The 7,572-nt window shown below is 36.3% G+C and overlaps 1 long non-coding RNA gene across 3 annotated transcripts; it reads right to left on the bottom strand.

Moving 5' to 3' along the window:
• Nucleotides 1-3,919: 3,919 nt before the first annotated feature.
• Nucleotides 3,920-5,984, bottom strand: LOC126604833 (uncharacterized). 3 transcript variants are annotated; one of them, XR_007616753.1, is made up of 6 exons: nucleotides 5,416-5,984; nucleotides 5,169-5,243; nucleotides 5,017-5,043; nucleotides 4,832-4,918; nucleotides 4,266-4,474; nucleotides 3,920-4,156 (listed from the first exon to the last, which is right to left on the bottom strand). It is a non-coding gene; the product is annotated as an uncharacterized LOC126604833 (long non-coding RNA). The 3 variants fall into 3 exon arrangements; XR_007616754.1 differs by having other exon boundaries at nucleotides 4,266-4,477; nucleotides 5,169-5,984; XR_007616752.1 differs by having other exon boundaries at nucleotides 5,169-5,983.
• Nucleotides 5,985-7,572: the final 1,588 nt, after the last annotated feature.

Below are 7,572 nucleotides of genomic sequence, written 5' to 3' on the forward strand. Positions count from 1 at the left end.
GGATTATCACTTCTATGAGACAGTATTTGCGTCGTTAGGGGGAGGTAAGTTGGTGTTGGAAATGTGCCCTAAAACCAATCATATGATGATACTTTACGGACATTTCACATGTTAAACTAATCTAGTTTAATATCGCGAATTATCATGGATGACTCCCACTTTGTCGCATTTAGATCCCCGCACCGCTCAGTCCAAAGCTGAAGTGCAGCGCATATTAGATCTCCAGAGCATAGCTTAGAGCATGCCAGATGCTTTCACCGATCTAGCGCACGTGACAAGATCACATATTCCAGCTGCGAATATGCCTGCAAAGATGGATGTACCAAATGTACGACGGACTGCCCTTCTGGAAACCCGGGACGCCAATTCTGGTGATCCACGTACATTAGCGGCTAGTCAATCATCTGCCTCTACATAAAAGCGTGGCAGACCCCTTGGTTCAAATGATTCACACCTCTGGAAGAGGAAAACCATAGCACAAGATCCTGAAGAGCCTACCGTGAATCCGACTATCGCTTACTCATTCTACCCAACTCATGAGGAAATTCTAGATTACAGAAGCATCTTTGAAGAGACGAATTCTCCTCCTGAGAATCCTGAGATTTCGGTCTATTATGCTAGCTTAGATGATGTGTGGTGTAGAAATGAGATGATTGTCGACGATGCATTAGCATTTACAGTAGCTACTGAGATCATGTTGAGCGATGACATTGAATCGTGTTCCGTTGATGAATGTTGACATAGAGCTGATTGGTCAAATTGGAAACAAGCAATCCAAGTCGAACTCGATTTGTTGAGCGATGACATTGAATTGTGTTCCGTTGATGAATGTTGACATAGAGCTGATTGGTCAAACTGGAAACAAACAATCCAAGTCGAACTCGATTCACTTACGAAACATAAGGTGTTGGGACCTGTAGTTCCTACTCCTCCACATGTGAAGCCCGTTGGCTACAAGTGGATTTTCATTCAAAAGCGTAATGAGAAGAACGAGATTTTGCGTTACAAAGCTCATCTTTTAGCATAAGGTTTCTCGCAACACCCCGGGATTGACTATGAAGAAACTTACTCACCCGTTATGGATGTGATTACTTTTCGCTACCTTATCAGTTTGATAGTTTCCGAAAAACTGGATATGCAACTAATGGACGTAGTAACCACGTATCTCTATGGGGATCTTGATACGGAAATTTGTATGAAAATTCCTGAAGGACTTACATTGACTGGTTCAAATATTTCCAAATCCCGGAACACGCTCTCAATTCGGCTGAGGCGTTCACTCTACGGTTTGAAACAATCTGGAAGAATGTGGTATAACCATCTGAGTGAGTATTTGACTAGTCAGGGATATGTTAACAACAAACTATGCCCTTGTGTGTTCATTAAGAAGTCACATTCCGAATTTGCAATTGTTTCACACCTGATATGAATCTTATCGAAACTCTTGAAGAGCTCTCGAAAATTGCTTCGCACCTGAAGTCAGGATTTGAGATGAAAGATCTAGGTAAAACTCGATATTGTCTCGATCTCGAGATAGAGCATTGTTTGGATGGAATCCTAGTACATCAATCGAACTACACTCAGAAAGTGTTGCGCCGTTTTAATGAGGATAAAGCGAAGTCTTCGAGTACTCCTATGGTTGTTCGTACGCTAAATGCAAAATGAGATCTCTTCCATCCGAAGGAGGATGATGAAGAGATTTTGGAGCTTGAAGTTCCTTATCTAAGTGCGATAGGCGCTTTATTGTACTTAGCTCAATGCACTAGACCCGACATCTCCTTTGCTGTTAATCTTTTGGCAAGATACAACAATGCACCAACACGCAGACACTGGATTGGCGTGAAAGACATCTTCCGTTACCTTAAGGGTACTACAGATTTGGGCTTGTTCTATCCCTACGAATCCTCGAGTGATGCCACACCCTATGCTCATCGGGTTTATTCTCGCCTTGTTGGTTATGCCGACGCTGGATACTTATCTGATCCGCACAAGGCGCGTTCTCAAACGGGTTATGTCTTTACCTTTTGAGGCACCGCAATCTCTTGGAGGTCAACTAAATAGACCTTAGTTGCCACTTCGTCTAACCATGCTGAAATTCTCGCCTTCCATGAAGCAACTCGAGAATGCTTTTGGTTGAGAGCAGTAGTAGGCCATATTCGAAGCTCCTGCGATCTTCATCTCGCCGTTAATGCCCTGACGACGATTTTGAGGACAACACATCTTGCATCAAACAGCTCAAGAAGGGTTACATCAAAGGAGACAATACCAAGCACATTGCGCCGAAGTTTTTCTTTACACATCAACAACAAGAGCACCAGAAGATTGAAGTCACGCAAATCCGTTCACAAGACAATCTGGCCAACCTCTTCACCAAATCACTGCCGAATGCGACGTTTCAGAAGCTTGTTCATGGAATTGGTATGCGTAAACTTGCTGAGTTGTAACTTTGCTATTTCTCTTTGAAATTATGTCAAACTCAGAGGGTGCTTGATCTTAATGTACTCTTTTTCCCTACGATTAGGAGCATTTTTCCCAATGGGTTTTTCCTACCTAACTAGGTTGTAACGAGGCACCCACCTTAGGCTGGTCATATCCCTAATGACGTCCTGTAGACGTTTCTTTTGACTTTGCATTTCTCATACATTTTTCCTTAGACTATGGATTTTGTCCCTACTAGGGTTTTTGCCATAGCCTTAGGGTTTTTTAGTGAGACTTACTACTTATGCAAGTTCCTACCTTATTGAGAATAAGCGTTGTTCCTTGGAATTAGTGCCGATGAGTCGACTTCCTCAACTTCTGCATGATGCTGAATCTACCTTGAGTATTTACACACTCAAGGGGAAGTGTTGTGAACATTCCTAGTTTAAGTATGATTGTGTAAATCCTAGATTAGATTTGATTCTAGTTATCCTTTCCTATTACAACTTGTATTACTTGGAGAAGAAGGAATATCTTCTCTCCCTTTACTACTATAAATAAAGGCACAATGTAGGAGGGATAACAACACACATTCCCCTACAATTCTACAAACACACATCTCTCTTCCCTCTCTCCTGTGCCGCCGGCCCCTCTCCCTTTGTCAGATAAAAATAGACCACAACAGTTACATAATTTTTATAATAAAAATTAGTAATTGATTTAGAGTTTTAATACTCACACCCTTATTAAACTTCTATTAATTTCAATTCAAACATTTCCAAAATATAAAAAATAAAATCAGAATAAGTTTGTACCCATTAAATTTTTATAAAAGAATGATATATACCCATTCTTAAATATACCAATTTGTTATATGAAAAATGTACCATTTTTTTAATATAAAATGTATCCATTTTTCATATAAAATTCATTTAATCTTTTCTCTAATCCATTTTTTAAACTTATATGGGTACATTCTATTTTGTTGATTTAAGAATGTATCCATGTCAAGTTTAATAGAAGAAATGCTTTTTTTTTTTTTTTTTTGTGTTTTTGAAAAATGTACCCATGTTTTGGTACAATAATGTTTTGGTTAGTTTTTTATGAACGTACCCATGTATACACATAATATATTGGAGAGTATAATTTATCTTTAATATTTTTAATCCCATAAATTATGAGTTTTTATTTAGAATCTCACTAGCCTCTCTGCACGCACTAATGTGCGTGCGAGAGGCATTTTTGCATCACGGGCGCTACGCGCCCCTAAATGTGTATTGTGTTAGTTTTTTTTCCATTGTAATTGTTAATGTATATGGTTTAGAAAGTATGATATGGCTGCACATAACAGGAAGCAATAAATTTGAAGTTGTTGACGTGGATACTCTCTCACACACAGCAGTGCCTATTACAGTGTCCTCACGCACGTGCGAAAGACACTTTTTTCATCACGGCGCGCTACGCGCGACTTACACATTTTAGATGTATTTATATGCGAGGATTGGTTCAATGTATAGAAACATAAAATAAAGACGATTATCATCTCTAATAATACAGGTAGTAATTTAAAGTATTTATCTAGAATTTGTAAAAAAAAAAGAAGTAATAAATAACATAGAAGATCCTTATAATTTAGCTGCAACTAAAAGCTAAGTAAAAAGTATAAAAACAATCCAAGAACTTCAATTGGCCTTGATACACTTGACGGTTCTTCATATCATGAACTCATATCGCCGTCCTGTTGAAAATTTAATGCGTTCGGTTAGAATCAAATATTAGCATTATTTGTAATTGAATTGCATTAAAATTTGAAAACGGGAATTAAACATTAAAAGAAAGAATATAACCTTATGTTGAATTCGAGGGAAGCAAAATATCTTTGTACACAACATTCTTTGTGAAGACTCCTTCATGACCGTGTAATTCTCCTTTCTTTACCAAGACTTTTGTTGTAGACGTTGATACTCCTCTTGATAAAGCCACGTACAATTGTCCATGACTGAATACGTGATCTGGTAGATAAATACCCACATTTGGTATTGTCTGCCCTTGTGATCTGCTAGTGCGAAAGACATTTTTTTAATTACGGCGCACTACGTGCGACTTACACATTTTAGATGTACTTATATGCGAGGATTGGTTCAATGTATAGATGATGTAGTGATGACCTGGTGGAAGATATACCTGACAATTTCACATTTTCAAACGTGTATACTGTCAAGACCGTGGACATTTTACCTGACAATTTCATATGTGTGTGTGCATGTACAGACGCATATATGTTAATACTTTTTTGGCTTCAATTATTAATGTTTTTGTTTTATTCCTTAATGTTAATCTTCGCATGCATTTTCACATGAAACTCATATAGAGAATTCCACTAAAAATAAATAGGTAAGAAATGGTGTTGTACCTAATTTGTTGGACTTTATTCCGAATATGTATGATGTGAGGAGTTGTTGAAGGTTTTAATTCTTCTACAGCCATTTTCATGCTCCACCTATATATTGAAGGTATACATAAAGTTAGAATTTCTTATAACAAATTTGATAAAGAATTTAGAATACATAACAATAAAGACGAATTTAAGCTCAGTACCTTTAAGGAATATGAGTCGATGAGTGCCTAATAAACATGCAGGCGAAAATTACTTAGTAAATAAGAACATTTCGGGTATCGCATTGGGTGGAAAATTAATTAGTAAATAAGAGTAAGCCAGGTTGAGCCGGTAAACTTAGACCATTTTATACCTTTCTCGCCTGGGCATTTCATAATCATGTCAAGAAAAAATTATTATTGTCCCTCTGTGCAGCCAAATTGCAACACTGTTTCAAAAAACACATCCGAAATTCAGAAACCCTAAGTTTATTTATGCAATGAAAAATTCAAAAAAAAAAATCAATAAATTAAATAATTAATTAGTCTGATCGCTTGTATTAGGAATTTGAGGATATATTAGGTACTGAACCCCAGTTATGAAACTCTGCATAAAATTACATGCGCAGATAACCCAACTCCACTCCATACAGATCAAGCATGCATCTTATTGGTTCTCAAATCTGGTTGCGCATAAGATCCCCAACAACAAATAACTCCTCCCTTGACGGAGGAGAGACTGCCACCTTTTCTACACAAAAATTATCAACATTAATTAACAAAATCAAAGAGAGTAACAATTCTAACTTTCACTTGATAAAACCAAAAAAATAATCTGAATGCAATGGCAACTTAAAAGATTGTAAGGGTCAATTTGGTTACCTCTAAAGTCTTGGAAAATTTGAATGTAAACTCATTATTTCTGTATCATCACAACCATACAAATTGAAGAGAACTATGCAACCATTGGCAATATAAAGCTTTAAACTTTCTCCAACAAATGAAATCACAGGACTCGAATTTAAAGCATGGAGCTAAGGCTAAACGTACCAAAATACCCATGATCTTTCATAACACACTGCCCCTCTCCATCAACCTTCACTAACTCATCTCTCTTAAACTCCTCAAGTCCTTCCCACTGCCAAGAACCAGAGTAAATCCTTCCTCCGCCGTGACCAGCAACTTCACTTTGTCACTCCAGAACCCTGACTTCGCCCGGCAAAACCTCGCCACACCTTCACAAAACCACATCAGTAGAAGATAAGAGAACAAATAAATAAAAATCACAAACCTACAATTTAGAGCATTGAATTTGAGAAAAAGATACGAATGACACCACTTTTTGTTTTGAGCGTATGGGAGAAAAGGATGAGATTTAGGCTGAGGAGGTCAACTGATTTTTTTGATTCAAACGTGCAATTGTAGTGGATGTGAAACTGATCTCTGTTTGAGGGAAGAAATGGTTAATTGAGAGAGGTTATTGAGAAAGTGGGGGAATCAAACGGTTGAAAACGATACACCACCTTTATTTTTTTCACTCACGTCTTTTTTCTTTCTTTTTCCTTTTTTTTAGCTTTTTAATTTTTTTTATTTCCCATTTGTCTATTTTTTATGACAAAATTACCCTTGCGAATTTGTTTCTATTATTTTCGGCCAGTTGTGATTTTTTTTGTTTCGGGGGTTTTTTTGTCCAAAAATTTTTGGTGAAGCCTTGAGACACCAAACTCTCCTTCTGGCTTTCTAATATTAATTAATTAAAGATTAATATAAATAATTACAAATTTTATTTTTAGTTTAAAAATAAAATAACCTACATAGAAATACGTTATTACATTAATGTCAGGGACTTTAATCGAAAACTAAAAAACACAAAAGTTTTAGTCAAAGAACATTAATAATTAGGGACCGCATCCAAAATGTATATATATATATATATATATATATATATATATATATATATATATATATATATATGTACACATACTCCGCGATTCATTGGTTAATGAATCGAGTTTAAAGGCCAAATATTCATATTTCACTCTTGTAAAATTTACATTCCACTTTTATTCATATAGTTTCAGTTTGGGAAACAATTAACCATGTACTTACAAGATGTAGCAATCTACGAAAAACTGTACGGTTTTCACCGCTTTTTATATTAGTTTCTAAAGCACAAGAGTATTAAAAGTCAAGATAATTGATGCAATGCAACAAAGAGAATAATAAAAGGTTTTTTCTGTTAAAGTCAATAGATTCTTTTGTATTTAGGGATATATCAGGAGTAAATTTCATTTTTGGGCTAGATTAATGAATTATTTTTATTAATTATTTTAAGATCAAAGGCATAGGGCTCGTGTTTTATGTGCTTTCTTAGTTTGTGCATGAAAAGTACTATTTAACCTATATTAAGATTAAAAGAATATTCTGTACTCTCTCTCCTTCACTTCTCTGACTCTTGCTCTTGATAACCCAAACAAATTTATGAAATTACAAGAAATAGACACGATCTTTACCGCAAACGCCAATCAATTTTGTTTTGAATCTATTCGATTTCATCTTAAATCCTTTTAATTCGCTGTGAGATCCGTTTGCCTTCACCGCCACTGCTATATCACTTTCTGGTGGTGGCCACGCAAATTGGTTGGAAGATATGGGTTTGTCTCCTCAATTTCAAGTTCAAGAAATTGAATGGTGTTTGTGGAGCCACCGCACAAGAGGAGGATGATGATAAGGTCGCCGAGCTTGTAGTTGTGGTTGGGGAGACCTTTGAAGCTGTTG

The sequence above is a fragment of the Malus sylvestris genome, chromosome 15 (genome assembly GCF_916048215.2).
Source record: "Malus sylvestris chromosome 15, drMalSylv7.2, whole genome shotgun sequence".
In the NCBI taxonomy this organism is placed as follows: domain Eukaryota; kingdom Viridiplantae; phylum Streptophyta; class Magnoliopsida; order Rosales; family Rosaceae; genus Malus; species Malus sylvestris.